The following is a 20,907-nucleotide window of genomic DNA, read 5'->3' as shown; positions in this document are numbered from 1 at the left end:
CAGTACCTATTTATCTACTTGCACTTTGACATGCTTTCGAACTGCTAGGATGACAGTAGCAGGGACCAAGCAACGGGAGCTCACCCCGTCACAGGGATTCAAACCACCGACCTTCTGATTGGCAAGCGCTAGGAAAAGAATACGACTGAGCTGCATTCTAAGGAGAAAGTCATGGTCCGTTTCACTGGATTGTGAGCATTTTGTCTACAGAAACCCAGGAAGAGCCTGTCTGCTGGTTCAGACCTGAGGCCCACTTGGCCCAACATCCTGCTCACATGGTGGCCAGAGAGAAGAGGCCTAAGGGAACCACACAAGCAGGATCTGAATGCAACAGCACTTGCCCTACTTGTGTCTCCCAGGCAAGCAGCTGAGGTTCCCGTAGGACTCGCAATACACTTAGTGAGTAAAGCAGCAGTTTCTCCCATGTGTGGCTTGTCCTCACCCTCCTCCTCCTCTCCTCAATGAGCTGTTAAACGGAGTCATCCTGTTGACTGCATCTGTAGGACTGGTCCCACCAGTTCTGGGGAAAACTGTTTTTCAACCGAGTAAGCATTTATGTGGGCTGGTTAAAGGGAGTTTATGTATGAGGGACTATTATTTTCCAATGCAATGTCTGGTTGCAGTTCTTGGCTGCAAAGTACGTGGCACTTAAAAGTCAATACTGGTTTGTTTTGGGGCATAGAAAGAAATATGTAGCTTAAATAAAATGGATATGCTAAATCCATCCCATGAGTGTTGGAATCAGGGGGACAACCTCTCTCTTATTCTTTTGCCTTATGGAACTAGGATTTACTTTTCTGGATCAGTGCCACTCAGGCCTACACTGGAGTTCTGGGAGTCCAAGATCAAATCTTATCATAGCCCCCTTGGCTGTACACCCTCCCCCATCCCTGCATCGCCTCCTGTCTTGCTTTAGATACCCTCATCATCATCTCTCTTCCCTTTCTGGAGCCAAGAGGCCTTGCCCACTTTCCTCTTCTTGATCCGTTGTTGTTGTTGTTGTTGTTGTTGTTGTTGTTGTTGTTGTTGCTGCTGCTGCTGCTGTTACGGTAATTTATCAACCGCCTTCTAAACCACCATCTCTGTTGGGATTTGTATATGTCCTCTGCTGCTCCAGCAAGAAGCAGCATGTAATGTTGTTGTTGTTTAGTCGTTTAGTCGTGTCTGACTCTTCGTGACCCCATGGACCAGAGCACGCCAGGCACTCCTGTCTTCCACTTCCCACAGTTTGGTCAAACTCATGTTCGTAGCTTCAAGAACACTGTCCAACCATCTCGTCCTCTGTCGTCCCCTTCTCCTTGTGCCCTCCATCTTTCCCAACATCAGGGTCTTCTCCAGGGAGTCTTCTCTTCTCATGAGGTGGCCAAAGTATTGGAGCCTCAGCTTCACGATCTGTCCTTCCAGTGAGCACTCAGGGCTGATTTCCTTCAGAATTTGATCTTCTTGCGGTCCATGGGACTCTCAAAAGTCTCCTCCAGCACCATAATTCAAAAGCATCAATGGTTTTCACACACACAGCCTGGGAAAGGAAGTGTATGTTATCTTTCTTTACCATGTGATGTTTTTGTCTTCTATCCTTCCCTTTCGCTTTGAGCTTTCGTTCCGGCTGGAAGCAAAGATGAACAGCTCTGAGTTTATGAGCTGCGTAGCAGAGTTTTGGACTTTTGTCTATAACCTTTAATAAAAGCAGTTTAGCCCTACTTTATGGCTGCTTTATCTGTGTGTATCGTTCTTCACGGAGGCGATCGCATATCATCTGGAAGTGCCTGGATGCTGGGGGCAGACTCACCGCTGCCCCCCCCCCCCGGCAGATTCCAACAATCTCAAGGAGATTTGCACATAAGATAAATTGAAAACAGTTCAAAAACACAAACAAAAACCAAATAAATTTAAAACAGGACTAAAAACCTAAGAAACAGACACTCATGGTGAAAGACCCATTGGTCCAGCTTGGAAAGTCTGTTGGAGCCTGTTCTCCTTGAGAGTCCTCTGGGCAGCTGCTGAACTGTCCTCCCCTCCGCTGCCCAAAGAGAGGTGCCTCCTCACGCTGCCCCCCACAAGGGCCTGGGAAGAGGATGCCCCCATCCTTAGTGGCCCGACGGAGACTGGCCAAAGGTAAATGTGAGGCTAGCACCTTACCTTAGGGGGCAGCAGCAGGTGCTCTGATTTATTTTATGCACAAAAGTAGGATATCAATATTGAACTAAACACTATCATCCCCAGGCCCCCTCCCTTCTCCCTTCCCCCACCCCCTTCAAACAGAATCAGCCCCTGATCCACAAGGCAAATAGAAGGAGTGTGGCTGGCTCTCCAGGGACCTGCCTAAAGGCTCCTTTGGAAATAGAACACTGGGCTAGATGCACATTTGGTCTGTTCCAGCAAAGGCTGTTCTTGTGTTCTATATGTGGCAGAACTTGAAACTGATCTCGGGGGCCCTGATGCCTTGTTCCCTGCTCGTGCCTCCAAAGCAGCCTTCCGAATCATTGAGGAATGTTGCAGCTGCACACTTTAAGAGGTCTCTGTGTCAGTGTCATAAGCAGTTCCAATTGCTTGTTTTAAGGATTACTAAGAAGAGTGTGGCTCTGAAAAACAAAGAACGGAATGGGCAAATGTGTCCGACCCAGCCTTGTCGTTTTGGACCAATGTGGCTTTGCATCTGGCTGGCCCCGTTAGCCAAGGAGGCCTTGTTCCCATCAAACTGTCATTCAAGAAGGCATCTCCTTGCCTGCTTGCCTGCTGAGTTCCTTAAGGGCGAGAGTATTTATAGTGCACCCTCCTGCACCTGCCTGGGTCTGTAACTCAAGAGACTGAGCTCAGATACCAAGGCAAATGCTGGGAGCTAGACATTGTGAGCTAATGCCTTGAAATATCATGCAGGAGGAAGGGTTGTCTTCATCTTTCATTCTAAGGAGGGACCAAACCAGGCCCTTTACCATGAGGCTGAAGTTGGTTACTACTTCCGTGTGTGTGTGTGTGTGTGTGTGTGTGTGTGTGTGTGTGTGTGTGTGCCATGTTTGACAGTTTATGGCTCCCAAGGAGAGGCTAGCATCAGATGAAATTCTGTGCCATCTTATAGAGGACATACTCCTGTAGGTGTGGGTGTCTCATAACCACCACCTCTAATAGAACACATACTGCATCTACAAGACCGAGGGCAGAAATACAGGCTGTGAAAAGACTGAAATGGCCTCCAACAGCTGGTATTCAGCAACATTACTGCCTCTGTTCGTGGAGGTGGAGCCTAGCCGTCGTGATAGCCTTATCCTCCATTAATTTATCTAATCCTCTTTTAAAGCCATCCAAGTTGGTGGCCATCATTGCCTCCTGTGGGAGTGAGTTCCATAGTTTAACTATGGGCTGTGTGAATAAGTACTTTTTTTAAAAAATCTGTCCTGAATCTTCTAACAGGGAGGGGGAAAAGCTTCTCTCTCTACTCATTCTCATCTCACTAATGGTGCAGTGGTAAAACTGGAAGCATAGGAGGTCATCATTGTTGTTGTTGTTTAGTCGTTTAGTCGTGTCCAACTCTTCATGACCCCATGGACCATAGCACGCCAGGCACTCCTGTCTTCCACTGACTCCCGCAGTTTGGTCAAACTCATGTTCGTAGCTTCAAGAACACTGTCCAACCATCTCGTCCTCTGTCGTCCCCTTCTCCTAGTGCCCTCAATCTTTCCCAATATCAGGGTCTTTTCCAGGGAGTCTTCTCTTCTCATGAGGTGGCCAAAGTATTGGAGCCTCAGCTTCACGATCTGTCCTTCCAGTGAGCACTCAGGGCTGATTTCCTTCAGAATGGATAGGTTTGATCTTCTTGCGGTCCATGGGACTCTCAAGAGTCTCCTCCAGCACCATAATTCAAAAGCATCAATTCTTCGGCGATCAGCCTTCTTTATGGTCCAGCTCTCACTTCCATACATCACTACTGGGAAAACCATAGCTTTAACTATACAGACCTTTGTCAGCAAGGTGATATCTCTGCTTTGTAAGATGCTGTCTAGGTTTGTCATTGCTTTTCTCCCGAGAAGCAGGCGTCTTTTAATTTCGTGACTGCTGTCACCATCTGCAGTAATCAAGGAGCCCAAGAAAGTAAAATCTCTCACTGCCTCCATTTCTTCCCCTTCTATTTGCCAGGAGGTGATGGGACCAGTGGCCATGATCTTGGTTTTTTTGATGTTGAGCTTCAGACCATATTTTGCGCTCTCCTCTTTCACCCTCATTAAAAGGTTCTTTAATTCCTCCTCACTTTCTGCCATCAAGGTTGTGTCATCTGCATATCTGAGGTTGTTGATATTTCTTCCGGCAATCTTAATTCCGGCTTGGGATTCATCTAGTCCAGCCTTTCGAATGATGAATTCTGCATATAAGTTAAATAAGCAGGGAGACAATATACAACCTTGTCGTACTCCTTTCCCAATTTTGAACCAATCAGTTGTTCCATATCCAGTTCTAACTGTGTCTTCTTGTCCCACATAGAGATTTCTCATGAGACAGATTAGGTGATCAGGCACTCCCATTTCTTTAAGAACTTGCCATAGTTTGCTATGGTCGACACAGTCAAAGGCTTTTGCATAGTCAATGAAGCAGAAGTAGACGTTTTTCTGGAACTCTCTAGCTTTCTCCATAATCCAGCGCATGTTTGCTATTTGGAGCTCATCATGGCAGGCCCCATTGCCATGCCCTCAGGGAGAGGCCAAATGCAAGCACCTCTGTTGATCCTTTAGTACACAATTCCTCCTAAGAGCAGCACTGCATAGCATAACTCCCAGTTTATTAGGAACCAGCAGGACTGTAATCATATGCATCGCTTCCTGGGAGTAAGCATTATTGAACACATTGATGCTTAATTCTGACTGCATAGGTTCAGCTTGAAAAACACACTGAGACTTAAGAAAAGACCTTCAGATAGCTGAAAAGCAAACGTTAGCCTTGGATTTGAAATGGAAAACTTCTTGTAATGAAGCATGACCACTTACACTGCTCAGCTGAAACAGGAATTCCATCAAAGAAAAGGCAATATGTACCCAGCCCCTACTTAATCTCTCAATTTGTCTGCAAACACACCATACAGTCAAAGTACATTTCCCCCAAGAATCCTGGGAAATGTAATTTGTTCCTCACAGAGCAACAATTACCAGCATCCTTGACAAACTATAGTTCTCAGGATGCATTTCATTCGCTTCAAATTAATTGATTTTCAGAATTTTGTCTGGGCAGTTATGGCATTGGTTGGTCAGTAGCAGTCATTTAGTATTCCTTCTTACAGAGCATACATCAGACCTAATTATAATGATGGCGTATCCTGCATACTATGCCTACAGTGTATACTTATTTTAAGTGGAGAAAATGGCGCCCAGATTAGTGTTTCTGAGTAATGCGGTGTCTGTCTTTTTCTTTTCTTTTTACATTCTGCTGTCTCCTCAGTAATGTTCTAACAATGGCTATCAAAATAGCAGCTAGCAGCATCCCAGGGAGCGGGGCTGCAGTTCACGAGCTCAGTCTTTGTGTGTCAAAATGTTTACCTGCCCCCCAACCCTCTAGGGAACTGCAGGTATCACTAATCAAGTAGAATTGAAAGCTGGCCCAGGGAGGGCAGAGCTCCAGAATAGCTGGATAACAGGACAACGGCCAGAGAGGAGCTCCTGTTTCATCACCATCCATTTTGGCACTTGCTGGTCTGCCAGGACAATTGACAGAGCAGACAATGGGCTTTATTGCACACTAGACATTGGTCAGAGTTATTCTGAGGACTGGTTCAAACAGCCCTATTGTTTTCTTAGCCCATGAATGGAACCCACCTGAGTTGACTTTCTGCCAGTGTTGGGCTGCACAGTGTTGGGCCCATCTAGCTCAGTAGTGTCAACACAGACTGGCAATAGCTCTCCAGGGCTTCAGACAGGAGTTTGTTCCAGAGCCAGGGGATTGAACCTGAGATGTTTTGCATGCAAATAATGGGCTCTGACCACAGAGCTACAGCCCCTGGTAGGTAACTGCCTAGGCAGGATAAGAATAAGAGTTTGGCAGAATGTTAGGACTCTCAGCTTATCCACACCTCTGTTTGTCTTGCTGGGGAAGCCTTATTTCAGTGCTGAATCTGAGCAAACAGCAATCAGATTGATGGCTGTTTGTTCTGATTTAGAGCCAAAGAGTGGGTTTTCTGGGGGAAAGCAGTAGGGCAAAGGCAAAACTGCTCAGACCCATGCCCAGCCAGGAAGCACAGGACAAGCAGAAGTGTGGACAAGCCCTCTGTCACATGACAGGAAAGCCAGACCCAGTCAAGGAATCTAAGGGGACCCACAGCCAAGTCCTTGGGCATGCTGCAAGCTGTGGCTATGTGGGCAGCCTGAGCACAGCAACCAGCCACAAAGGGGAAGTTCACAAGGAGCCCAGACCTTCCAAGTGCCCCTATTTTCCAGGGATTTAGAGAATCCGTCCTGGTTTTTTATTTGATCCCGGAATGTCCCACTTTTCCTTAGGATGTCCCTATTTTCATTGGAGAAATGTTGGAGGGTATAGAGTTATCCAACCCCCGAGCCGCCTGAAGGCAATCCTGAATAGGGAAGTTTTTTTAATGTATAATGTTTTATTATGTCTTTATATATGTTGGAAACCACCCAGAGTGACTGTGGCAACCCAGTAAGATGTGTGGGGGTATAAATAGTAAAATGATCATTGTGGAATGGGACATCCCTGTTTTCATTGGAGAAATGTTGGAGGGTATGGGAGCCAGGTAATTTGTTGCAGGGTGTTGGAGTGGGAGGCAGTCAGAGCAGAGGGGTCAGTTCCCAAATCCCATTCTGACTGGGGTCAAAACCAATGAAGGAGCTGGGAGTCGGAACAGGGCAAGGGCAAGGGCTATCTATAGCTTAGTGTGCTGTGCAGGAGGAAGGCACCTAGTTCAAATCCTGATATCTCAAGATTTCTGTCTGAAACCCTGGGGAACTACTGTCAATCGCTGCAGACAAACTGAGTCAGGTCAGGGTTGGGGAACGTTTTTTTCTGCTCAGGGCAGTCTGTTGGGGGCCACATGCTGGATGCGGGTGGGGCCACCTTCTTTTCCATCTCTGCTGCCCTTTTCATTCCCCTTCCCTTGCCTCCCCCAGTGGGCTACTGAGGGAGGGGCAAGAAATCAGACCAAGAGCCACAATAAATTAGTCCTTTATGGTTGGCTCTCAGTAAGCCGAGGACAGTTTGTGCCTATTTGGGATAATTTTGTGTTCCTCTTGGACTAAAATGAGAGGCCTAAACAGAAGGAGGTGGAGAGCTAGAAACGAGATGGTCTGGTTTAGTGGACTTTGTTGCAGCCAACGGTGCTAATTTTCATTCTGAAACAATTGGTTTTTCATCATAAAATGATGGTGTGGTGTGTGAGTGGGCCTCACTAATGTGATCTTGGCACTGGGCAGGCCGGAAGTTCCATCAGGGCAAGGACTCACGTGCTGCAATGTTCATAGTGAGAACACTGGAACCTGACACAGTAACTCAAAATTCCACATGGCACCTCCTTCAGCTTGCAGATTTGAGACCGGCAGGACCAGATTTTTAAAAATATATTTTTGCTTAACGCTGGTGCTGCACTACATTTTCAGTGGTGAAAATGAGTTGATACTGTAAGTCTTGGAGTACCACAATGACATTTGTAATGCTAGAATTGCAGTGCTGTTTCTTGGCGCCCGGGGTGGGTGGGGGCACACACATGTGCCTGGGGGGGGGGTGGAGCACACTTGCCCAGCCCTTGCCGCCACCGCAGCCAGGCAGGTGCTCCTGCACTGGGTGGGGTGGGGAGTGTGCAGAGGGTGCTCGTCACCCTTCACTCTCACCAAGCCCCCGCCGCTGGACCAGGCAGGGTGCAGGAATTTCTGAGGGGTCTGGGGGAGCCTGGTTCACCCCCCCAATTATGCACCCAGGGCCACAGCCCCTCTGCCCCCATGCTATGCCACCGTAGAATTGCATCACAATAAGCTCCACCTTAAACTCAAAGCCTTTCTACGTAGCTTAGAGAGATTACAAAAGTTCAAGGACACATTTCCAGCTAGTCGAAAACAATGTACAATGTAGGGCTGGTGGGGGTTGTGGCCTGGGCAGAGGCCAAAGGGCCTGACAGAGACTGCTGGTGTCAAAGAGCAAGCAGTCAGTAAATCACACTGTTCAAAGTTGGAGTTAACTCATTATGAACCAAAACACCATCTTCACAGACTTGGCTGAGTGTCAGGCTTACTGAGCACAGCAGCTCATCTCTGGTTTCCCCCCATGAATCAGCTGCTGAGACTGAAAGTTGGCACCTCCCCACAGCCATCTAAGTCACCTCCTCTCCAGGGCTTTCCCCAAGCAATCAGAGGCTGCGCCTACATGAAGGCAACCTCTCCTCCACCCTTTTCATTCCTCTTCTGGTTCTGGGAGACAAAGCAGGAGGAGAGCTAGTCAGGGCAGGTGGGGAAAACACCTGTGACTCTTCACTAGCCTGATTCATTTCTGCCTCTTGGTCTCTCCCCCCCCCCACTTTTTGGCTTCAGCTTCTGCCTCTGACTTCTCTCTGCGACAGACTCCCCCAGCTCACTAAGCCCTGCTACTTCTTCAGCTTCCAATACCTCATTTCCCCAGTCTTCTCCCTCTTCTCCCTCTGACCACTCATCTTTGTCCCACCACCAGTCCCCGACCTCTGAGCCTTCTTCCCTTGGCAGTTTCCCACCCAATTCCTCCTACCATTCCTCTGTGTATACCCAGTCCATGACATTGGGGGGGGCACATTTGACCCCTGGAGGTAAAAACAGTAGCAACAAGTTATCATCCAAGAAAGCAATGTGGGCCCCACAGAGACTCAGATGTGCATAGCAGTGCTTTTTTCTTTAAAAAATGTTTAGGGGTACTCTCATTCTCCTACTCTTATTGAAATACTGCCCCTCAATGAGGCCAAACTTAGATTCACAAAATGTTTAGGGGTATGCATCCCCCTGCGTCCCCCCAGAAAAAAGCACTGTATAACAGCATAATATATTTGAGTTAAATTACCTTTTTCTTTAATGAAGGGTGTGTGGCCAACCAAGGTGGGTGAAGTTGTGCCAGGCAAGTCCAGTGCTTTTTTTCCTGGGGGGTGGGGTCTGAAGGGTACATAGTGGCACCTCTTTTTCTAGAAGAAAAGCAGAGTGCTAAAGGAGAAGGGATGGAGCTAAAGACAGAAACAGCTTTATCTGTAATATATTTTTCTCCTGCTTATTGCACTGGCCCCATTGGTGGGCTTGAGGCCAGTTTTTAAATTATCTGATTAGATGATTGAGGAGGACCAAGCAAGGGGCAGTGAAGCAAAGTTTATTGTTCCAAGTGGAGAATTTGGCCCAGATCTCAGATGATTCTCTGTCTGCATATGAATATTTGACATTTCTTGCTCACTGCTTCCATGTTGCGTACCAACTTTATAGCTCCTTCATTCCATTCTTACCAAGGAAAGGGGAGTTTTTGTTCTGTTCTGAAGATAATAGCCATCTGCTGGGGGAACAGCAGGTGAGATGTCAAGGACACCCAGGAAAAATGTTGATGCAATACATCTATGAATGAATACAACGAAGAAGGACTTGTATATTGTTTTCATAACGTTCTCTCAAAATTGGCAGAGGCATTCGTCCTGAGGTCATATCCAGACCAGTTTTGTGCCTTAAGATATTTTGGGCCTTCAAGATATTTTGGGCCCCTCCTGTGCTCTGGTTTCTGATCACAATTAGTAATAAATTAATGGATCAACCCACCAAAAAGGAGTGGAGTGGAGCAGAAACTGTTGGTGGCAAGGAAAAATTAGGTATAAAACGAGAATTCCCTGGATATGAAGATCTAACTTTGGGGCAAGTACTCTTCCGTGAGAGAACCAGCGGCAAAGTAAGGTCAGGTGGAACCCGGTGTGAAAAATTTATTGTCAACCCCCCCCCCAATTGAAAATGGTTTGACTTTATTTCATATTTGGGGGGGGGCCTACAGCTGAGGGGCAGGACAGCGTACTCTTTGGCATTAACCCCTTCAAGCATGAATTAAGACTTAAACATGTTAGTTATATGAGGCTGATATCCCACAAAAATCATCAACATTGTGGAACTTTTCTCCACAGCTTTTCAAATGGGCAGGTCTCTTGCATAACCATGTATTACTTGGATTTGTAACAACATATGTTTAATATAGTAAGCACAGATTCAGTTATATTGCTGCTTTTGGGTCCCGTCTCCCCAAATAGACCATTAGAGTCACCTACAATTTTTATACATATAATAGATGATAGATAGATGCACCCATCCGTTCATATTAGTTAATCCATAGCTGGAAGAGATTTTGGCAGGTTGAGGATGGGAGTGGAAAGGAAGAAGAGCAAAATAGTTTTGATTCAGGTAGGGATGAATGAAGCAGCCAGTTTTGGTGCCCCTCAATTTCTCATTATTCCATTCTAAAGTTTCTGCATCTTTCTGAATAGGTGTGCATGCACACAAAAGCTCACACCAATGACAAACTTAGTTGTTCTCTAGGGAGCTACTGGAAGGAATTTTTTTTTTAATTTTGTTTCAACTGCGGCAGACCAACACGGCTACCTACCTGTTTCTGCTTACTCATGCCAGAATTCATTAGTATTTTAGTGTTCATTTCTCCAGTCCTGATATACACATTTTTGTTGCCTAGTATCAGTGCTGTTTTTCTGGGGGTATGCAGGGGTACACATACCCCTAAACATTTTGCGAGTCTAAGTCTGGCCTCATTGAGGGGCAGTATTTCAATATGAGTAGGAAAATGAGAGTACCCCTAAACATTTTTTTAGAAAAAAGCACTGCCTAATATACACATTTTTTTTGCAAACAATTTCCATAAATATAATGCATTTCTGCGTGCTGCTATGTTGATGCCCATAGATGTGGACACTTTACCCTAACAGACACATTTTTGAACACATTTTTTGGTTGGAGAGCTGCATTGCCCACCCCCCAAAAAAACCCCAGAGGTCTGCAAATATCAAAGGATGGTCTTTTTTTGTTTTGTTTTGCGAGGTTCAAATTAGGTATGTTTGCACTAAAAACCTCAGAACATCCTGGCTGCTGGACCAGGCCAAAGACCCACCTTCTCAGCATCCTGTTTTCATAGGGTCCAACCGGATGCTCTTGATGAGAACCCCCCCCCCCAAGGACCAAGTGGAACAGCAGTGGTCTCACCACTTGTGATTCCCCATACTGGTACTCAGAGGTAGGCTGCCTCCAACAATGGAGGCAGGACCTAGTCATCTTGGCTAATAGCTGTTGATACCTTATTCTCCATGAATTGGTCTAATGTTAAGGCCACCCAAGTTGGTGGTCATCACTGCCTTCTGTGGGAGAGAGTTCCATAGTTTCCTCTGTCCTGAATCTCCCAACTTCCACTGCCCACAAGTTGCAGCATTATAAGAGAGTGAGGGAGAAAGTGCTAAAATCTGAGCACAATCAAATTTCTCCTGCCTCCCTGCTTTGAGGGTTCCACCACAATAATGTCATTTATGGGTCAATGTTGTGGGCATTCCTTTCCCTTCCTAATATTTTTTGTGAGGTTTCCTTCTGCTTCCTATAAAAATATCTGGAACCACCCACTGGAGCTGACAATATTGTGTGTGCAAGAGGGACAATGGGTGTTTAATGAGGGTGGCTTTTGTGTTGCCAGGATTTTGCTTTTCAGGCTCCCTATCTGTGCTAGACAGAGCTGGGGCTTCCTGTCTAAATGGAATGTCTGCAAAAGGCCACTTGCTTTTGACAGGGCAGAACTGTATGTTCAGAGGGTACCAGAGTCTCTCCCATATGTAAAAACAGACCTCTGGCTCTTTTGGGGGGGGGGTGTTGAAATAATTTTTTGAAATAGGGCAAGTCCTCAATCATTTTTTAAAAAATAAGATATTAAATAAACACACTAAAGAACAGTTGTTTCCCTACATGGTGTACTAAGGGCACAATCCCCAGTAAGTTTTCCTACTTATTGGAAGATTGTTCGCCTGTCTACATTCTAACCCCATCCTTACTCCTCCAAGGAATGCAGAGTGGTGTAAAATGGTTCTCTCACTGCCTCAAGTTTATAAATCACAACAACCCTGGGAGGTAGCTTAGACCAAGAGGTATTGATGGGCCCAAGGTCACCCACTGCACTTTATGGTTGGGGGAGGGGGAGAGGTCTGAAGCTGCATCCTTCCAGCTCTCATCCAACACCAGGGCAGGGATGGAGAACTTCTACCAGCGCCCTGCAGCATTGCCAAGGGTCAGGGGCTGTGGAACATCTGGAGGTCCATGCATCCCACCCTCCCACTCTAACAACTGAAGCAACCCCAAATAGTTTAAAGGGCCTGAGACAGAAGAAAACCCCAGATGGCAGCACCCTGCAAACCACAATCATTGGCAGAGGGCACAATCCATAAAAACATTATTGCTTTTCTTTATCAGATGAAAGATCCATCTAGCCCAGGATTATCTTCCCTGCCTCCTATGTTTGTTTCTCATGCATGGCATTCAGACATATACAGTGGTACCTCTACTTACGAATAACTCTACTTACGAATGTTTCTACTTACGAACAGAGCTCCGCCCGCCATTTTGGATGCAGTTTCTACTTACGAATTTTTAGATAGGGTTGCTTCGACTTACGAATTTTTTCTCCCAATGCATTCCTATGGGATTTGACTTACAATTTTTTTTCGACTTACAAATGTGCGTTCGGAACGCATTCAATTCGTAAGTCGAGGTACCACTGTACTGCTCCTCTACATGGAGGTTCCTTTTAGCTGTCATTCCTAACAGAAGCTGATAAACATGTTGCAGACCCTCCACGTGTCCCTATTTTCCAGGGACGTTCCTGATTTAGAGAAGCAGGCCCAGTTTCTGATTTGATCTCAGAATGTCCCGCTTTTCCCTAGAACGTCCCTATTTTCACTGGGGAAAGTTGGAGGGTACGGAGTTCTCCAACCCCCAAGCCATCTGAAATCAATCCTCTATAGGGAGGTCTTTAAAAAATGTTTTATTATGTTTTTTTATAAATGTTGGAAACCACTCAGAGTGGCTGGGGCAACCCAGTCAGAAGTGTGGGGTATAAATAGTAAAATGATCATTATGGAGTGGGGCATCCCTATTTTCATTGGAGAAATGTTGGAGGGTATGGTAGCCAGGTAGTTTGTTGCAGGATGTAAGAGCTGGACTGTTGGAATGGAAGGCATTCAGAGCAGAGGGGTCAGTTCCCAAATGCCATTCTGACTGGGGCTAATGGGAGTTGGAGTCCAGCAACATCTGGCGTAGCCTGTGGCTGCAGTTGGGCTACTACTGTATGGATTCCCCTCCCCTCAAGGACCTGCAGGGCTGCCTAGGTCTTCTGTGTGTCTGAGCAGGACAGCAAATAGGTGGAAAACCAACTCCTCCTCCTGGCTTTATAAGCCTCTCCGGAAAGCTGAGTTGCCGCAGCCAGACTCAGAGATACAGCGAATTCTCCGCACTCCAGCATCAGGCATGACAAGCATTCTTCTCGAGGCTATACCCGGCACGGACCTCTCACACAGAGTGCTAAAGACAATCTTTTAATCCTCTCCTCTCAGCACCAGCCCCAGAAGAGTACACAGGATCCAAACACAAACTCTGCCATGACCTCGCCTTGTTCCTGTAGTAGCTTCGGCCCCATTTGAGGTCGGAGGTGCCAATCAGCTGGCATTGCACGGTCTGGTCTTGGCAAGCAATTTTACTCTAGGGCGGCTCAGGGATATGTCCTCTAAAGAGCTTGCCCCTCTCTGAGAGAGGTGGAGACAGGGTTTGTGTGTGTGTGCTGAGATTCCACAGGAGCACAGAACATAATTCTGTTTGCTTGGAATCTCATCTTTCCTCCTCTCCCTCCTGGGGTCTGAATGTGCCTGTCCATGCATCAAAAGAATGTGTGAGGTGCTCACGCTACATAGCCCTACCATGGCCATGTGTGTGGGCCACACTCCTCACCCCCGGCTGCATGTTTGACAGCGATGTGAAGGGACTCCATGCACACATTCCAGCTCCTCTTGAACTTGAATCCATCCAGTGAAGATGGATGTTGGGAGATTTGGGACAGACAGGAGAAACATTTCCTTTATGCACAGCGTGGTGCTGTTAATATCTGGAAGCCTTCCACAAGAAGTCATGGTGGCCACCCACGGTATTTGGGTGGCTTTAAAAAGGAGATAAGGCAACAATAAAGCTGTCAGTAGCTACTAGCCACAATAGCTATGTTCTCCCTTCACTGCGGGAGGAATATGCCTCTGAAAACCATTTACTGGGAATTGCAGGTGGGCAGAGGGCTGTTGTGCGCATACTCTGCTTGTGGGCAATAATAATAATAATAATAATTTATTTATTTATTTATACCCCGCCCATCTGGCTGGGTTTTCCTAGCCACTCTGGGCGGCTGGCCACTCAGACATCTGGCAGGATGCTGGATTAGAGGGGCCACTTGCCTGATCCAGCAGAGCTCTTTTTATTTTCTTAGTGGTCCTGATCATAGCTGCCAAGTCTCCCGTTTTCCCCGGGAAATCCCCGTTTTTCCAGCTGTTCCTAGCTGAAAAAATGGATTTTTTAGTTTCCCCCCGGTTTATTCTGGCGCGCCGGCCATTTTGGAACTGGGCGGCGCATGCTCAGAAGCGACTTTTGATGCTGCTCTGCCCAGTTCCAAAATGGCTGCAGTGCGACTTCTGACGCAGCGGCCATTTTGGAACTGGGCAAAGCAGCATCAAAAGTCACTTCTGAGCATGCTCCGCCCAGTTCCAAAATGGCGGCAGCGCCACTTCCGGTCTGCTACTTCCGCCCGGTCCCTTATTTCTCCGACAGCAACTTGGCAGGTATGGTCCTGATCCCTCACTTGCATGGAGGAGTTTCCTAGAGCCCCTTCGGATGGTTAGCCAATGCACAGCTGATGGGTGTGCAGTCAGTGTGTGCATCAGCAGAAGACTCAGTTCAGCCTGGCCCCCTGATCCCGTAAGAAAGAAGGTGCCTTAGACTCACAGGACTGCCAGAGGGTGGGGGGCTCCAATCTTAATTCATCCCTGAATATAGTTCATTGCTTGCTTTGTTTGTTTTTTCTGCAGACTGCTATGTTTTTATATGCTGGAAATACGTAGAAATATTGAAACAAAATACCCTGTCAACATGTTAATGAGGCACCACCAAAAGCTACAAATAATTAGGTAGAGTGATTTACTAGGAACAGGAACCAAGAAATTCAGGATGTGCGGAGAACCTAGAGGGTGGAAGTTACAAGTGGTGGCTGTCCCAAAAGCCTAGACACATTGGGCAGGGTGAGGCAATCACCTCAGGCGGTAGATGCTATGGCAGCCTCCCGCCTATGTTCCTCCTGAGCCCTCGGACCGGTCATTCCCGTCTTGTGTGTACCACCCTCTGGACTAGTGTGCCACTCCTGGGTGCTTTGGAACACATTGTCCTGTTGCCAGTGTTGAGGTACGATTCAACTGCCAGTGCAATCAGCTTTTGCAAACCGAACAGAAATGACACCATTTTGTCTTCTGCCTTGGGCAGCCACAGATCTTGGGCTGGCCCTGCCTACACACAACAAGAGGCTGAAAAGAATCAGGCCCAGGGGGCAGGGGGTGGTGGGTGGCTGATCTGGATGTCCAGCTTTCCCATCGCAAATTCCCAGCCTCCTTTGTGCCCAGGTGGCCCTTTGTGTGTAGGCCACAATTCACTCAGAGCGAAGCAGGCTGTATTGGGCAGACCCTGCCAAGGATGCATCTTATCAGGAATGCTTTTGTAACTCTAAGCAGTTACTCACAGAATGTCTGGAGCGTTGCCTGAGCTCCCTGTAAACCAGGCTGTCTGTTTATTGAAACCAAACAGCTGGCGAGGATAAAGGAGGGCCAATTGTTGCAGCCACTTCTAAAAAGAAAACAACAAAACCGGACGGAGAAGAAAGGGATGCCTGTCTATCAGCAGGGCCCCTCCCTGGGCATCCGCTTTCAACACACCACCAGGCACAAGCCAAGGTAATGAGTAACACCTACTGTCATTATGTTCGATTATCGCAGGAGTAAAACACAACAGATGGAGAAGCACTTTAGAAAGCGTTCATGACAGTGGAGCGTTCCTAACTATATTTGTAGTCATGGATGGAATCTGTTTAAGCTTCTTTGATAATGTGTGGAGATCAAATGCCTGGAGGGGGGGATTAATCGCTAGTATGTCTCCCAGCTAATATGGATGGGATGTTGCAGCAAGTATTTGCAGGGGTGGTGGTGGTGGAGAACAAATGAAATGCTTATGGTATAAAGAAATGAAATGCTTATGGTATAACGCATGGGTCGGCAAACTTTTTCAGCAGGGGGCCGGTCCACTGTCCCTCAGACCTTGTGGGGGGCCGGACTATATTTTGGAAAAAAAACCAAACGAATGCCCCACAAATAACCCAGAGATGCATTTTAAATATAAGGACACATTCTACTAATGTAAAAACATCAGGCAGGCCCCACAAATAACCCAGAGATGCATTTTAAATAAAAGGACACATTCTACTCATGTAAAAACATGCTGATTCCCGGACCGTCCACGGGCCGGATTGAGAAGGCGATTGGGCCGCATCTGGCCCCTGGGCCTTAGTTTGGGAACCCCTGGTATAATGTATGGAGGGGGTCCAGGTAAGCCCCACCCTGCATAATTATTCACAGGAAAAGGCACTCACACATCACTTGGATGGCAATGCCCATCCACTTGGGGGGGGGGCCCTCAGGTGAAGGACCTGAGCCCCCTAGGAGTTGGTTCCTATCCTCTGCATTTTACAAAGGGAATGCGGAAGCTAAGGACAAGGAGGAAGCTTATTTGAAACGACCCAGAGCTGTGGAAGAGAACAGCAGTCTGGTTTGTCTATTCTAGACAAGGCAAGTTTTTTTGTGTTGAATATATGCCATATGGCAGGCATGTCAAACCGGTCGATCGTGGGGTGTCCCTTCTTGATCCTGGTCGATTATGTGATCCTGACCATTGCCTCCCCCCCCAAAAAAGCTCAACAATTTGGCTCCCCCCAAAAAGCTCAACTACTTTGGTAACTGCCAGTTTTTCTATAGTGGGAGTAGATCGCAGTCTCTTGGGAGTTGGACACCCCTGCTATATGGTAATTTATGGACCTAATACCGTAGGGAGCAGGCTAGCAGGTGGGGGGGGGCATGACTTACATCATAGGAGCCTACACAACACAAAACACTGCTGCTGTATGTAGGTTTTTTTTATTTTATCTTATTTTTTGGAAACGTACATCGGTTTTTTTCCTTTTAATTTTTTAGGGCCCCCCAAGAATGTGGGACCCTAAGCTATAGCTTATACGTAAATCCGGCACTGAGTGCTAGAGTACATTATTAGTCCCTCAAACACAACAGCGAATTTCTCTGCCAGAGTTTACTTCTTGACAATTGCCTGTCAGTTTCAAACTTTCTTTGCTTCACGGTGGGTGGGGTGGGGGTGGGGGTTATGGGGGCCCTGACTTTGCATGGTTTTGCCTTTCTGCATGAACCCCTGGAACCCAACCCTTGCCTAAGTGGTGTTAAATTTTCTCTTTGCTCCGGTTGCCATATTATCAAAGTCTGTCCCTAAACCCAGTTAGGAAATATTATCATCGGCTTTATACTGAGATGGGCCAGTGGCCTGTTTTGCCTCCTCCTACAGCCCAGCTTGGCAGGCAGTAGCTCTGCAGGGCCCACACCCAGACTTTCTGTTTAACTGAGCACTCATCCTGGTTTGCTTGCACAAAGCTAAGGGAGGTTAGATCCCTCCCACAAAAGTAATGACAGGGTCTCAGGCAGAGGAGAGTCTTTACCAGCCTTGCCACCAAAGGCCCCCTTTTTAAGCAAGCAAAGAAACCCAGGAGATGCCATTCTACATGCCAAGCAGGTGCTCTGGAGCCGCATGTCTACTAGAAGGCATGAGCAGCAGAACTCCTCCCTGACTTTGAGTTTCCATTAATCAGCACCCATCAATTCACTTTGCAGAACAACACCTATGAAATGTTTACATGGTGAAATCTTAATTGGGTTGAGGATCCTTTGGGTGTGAGTTTTGCAGGACACCCCTTTCCTCTCTTTTTTCTGGCAGCTCCTCAGGTAAGAAAGGAACCAAGGCTATGGTGAACTTACTTACTTGGGTGGAGGCAGTGCAGGGGGGGGAGCAGGTCTGCCTTGCCCAGGTGGCTGTGGGATTTTTCCTGTTTTGGAGAGGAAGACGAGGAAAGGGTGTGGCTCTGTGTTCTGAGATCACAGACTTCTTGGGTAACTGCCCAGGTGACACATAATCTCAATACAGGCCTTGATTGGCTTGTTGATCACAGGTGCTGATTTAGCTATCAGTGTGAAGCCTTCAGAGCCCTTCAGACTGTCATGATTTCAGTTTTGTACAATTATAATTTGAAAAAAAGCATTCTGTGGCCCTAGTTTAACAAATGCACTTTTAAAAAAAGAAAAAGAAAGAAAAAGAAATTTGGACTTTTTCAGTTTGGAAAGTGATGGGGAAATGCATTTGAAAAGTGTGTCATGAATGAATAGCTAATGGGAATGTATATAAACACCACACAAGCAAATTTGGGTGAATGTTCATTGTCTCATCACCACCCTGTAAACAAATCCAAATGAGGGCTCAGTAAGACCAGATATAATCTTGCATTGTGCAAGCAAATCGGGAAGAAAATTTAATAAATAAGCCCCCTGGAGGAACCTTCTGTGAAGGAATGGGACAATCCCAGCCATGTTGTGCTTTGTGGCTTTTTGCTTGTAAAATGGCCCCTTTCTGCTTTTGAGCGTATTCTGGCCAGGATGTGCAAAATGTCACAGCAGGTTTAAAAATTCAGCCCTTAGGCAGGGAAAGGAAACAAAACAAATTATGAGACATAGAAATTTAAACGGCCAAAAGATTGGGAAGGGGAAGTACCGGTAGAAGTAATGTGGTGGGAGTTAAGAGCATTGTTGGGAGAAAGCAGCAAGAGCTGAAATCAGGAAAAAGTAAGTCAGTGGAAAGGACTTCAGTGGATCTGGAATACAGATGCTGAATGGAAACTACTGTACTGTGTTTTGTAAGGATTGACTTGCATAGGGGAAAAGTCTCAACTAGATGTGTTTTCCTATGTTATTTTTATTTGATTTTATGGTTAACTGTAAAATTTGCTTTAAAATGACCCCTATCATATCCTAATAATAACTGTTGATTTTATGCTGCTGACACCGCCACATATCCCCCCTTAATGCGGGCAACTATAGATTTATTTTTTTGCAAAATAATAATAATGATGAAGTAATTTGGTTCCTTTTTTGGCTTGTGGCACACTTGCAGTTTAATGATTTGATCTCAAGGAAGGCGATGATAACCTTTGAAGAGTTGAACTGCCACTGCAAATGGCAGGATGATGAGATTATGGTGATGATGATTCAGGAGGAGGAATTACCCTGTTTGTTTCCACCTGTCCTGGAACCTCTCCAAAAAAGGCCATTGGTGACTTTCAGTTGAAGCCATTTCCTACATCACTGGAGCCCTTTACACAAAGGAGCCTCGGGGCAGGTCATCACAACAAGCCACTGATATTGACACACTAAGGAAGCTGAGAACAGCCGCCAATCCCTAATCCATACCTCTGGGATGAGGTCCTTGCTTTCATTAGCCTGGCTGCATTGATCAGCCAGAAGAATGTGGCAGTTAATTCCAGGGAGGAGAGCAGAGCAAAGCATCTGCGCTTGGGGTCATGGTCAGCTCTCTTCCTGGCTTTTTCCCATTCAAAGTTAGAGAGCATAATGCAGGCATCCCCAAACTGCAGCCCTCCAGATGTTTTTGCCTACAGCTCCCATGATCCCTAGCTAACAGGACCAGTGGTCAGGGATGATGGGGATTGTAGTCCAAAACATCTGGCAGGCCGAAGTTTGGGGATGCCTGGCACAATGAATTAACAGAGCAACAGCCTGACCCCTTGACCTAAGAAACCTTTCTTGTTCACAACACTAGCTGGGCACCCACAATGTAAGGCTATGCTCACAGACCACCACACTGTTGTGCTCTTGTGCACTTCCTGGTCACTTCTGCAGGAACTATGCATGAGAACTTCCCGGTGGATTATGCCTCATGATTCCCCCCCCAACCATTAATTGTTATCAATGCTTTTAAAATATCCCACAAACTCCAGCACTCAGAACCCAAAGGAAAATGAAATAGTCCTGTCCTTTGGAAAAGAAAAGAATCAGTATGTGCTTGTTCAATCAAAACCTTCACTGAATAGTCTGTTTTAGAAAGAAACAGAAAATTGTTTCATTATTTTGTTGCTGTAATCAATAAAGGTGCATAGTGGGGATGGGGCAAGAGGGTGGAAATAAAGGGGGTGTCATGTTGCAGGCTGGGGGTCAAGATAAGCTCTGGGTCTGAAAAGGCAGAAGACGAGTGCTCTCGACAATTGCAACCCTGATATGGGAGGCCATCCTACCTGATCCTTCTTTGGCTATTGATTTGGGGTAGGGCACCTGGTGGTCTTAAACGCAGTGCTGCTGCCCAAAATGGCGACTGAATGTTTCATTAGATCAGAAACAGATGCCCAATGCTGTGGCCAAGCACTCCTGACATCCATCAAGTGATCCTATTGCTGCTTAATTTACAGCGGCTCCAGGTTTATTTCTGAGCACAATTCCAAGTGGTTGGCATGACTCTGTATAGCCTTAGGACCAGGGTCATTCAAGGACCCCCAATGAGCCTGCCCACCTGCTGAGATGACCAGTGGAAACTCTGCTCTGTTTCCCATCAGCATCAGATGTGTGACTGGTGGTGATACGTGGCAGGGCCTTTTTGGTAGAGGTTCCCCTGCCCTATGGAACAGAGCGACATTGCTGTATGTGACAAAGCCACATATTCTGAAGTAAACCAGAGCATCTGGAATTCAGCACCCCTTTGGTGAACCAAA

This window comes from Zootoca vivipara, chromosome 13, assembly GCF_965207765.1.
Source record: "Zootoca vivipara chromosome 13, rZooViv2.hap1.1, whole genome shotgun sequence".
NCBI classification, from domain to species: domain Eukaryota; kingdom Metazoa; phylum Chordata; class Lepidosauria; order Squamata; family Lacertidae; genus Zootoca; species Zootoca vivipara.
Note: the sequence above shows the minus strand (reverse complement) of the source record.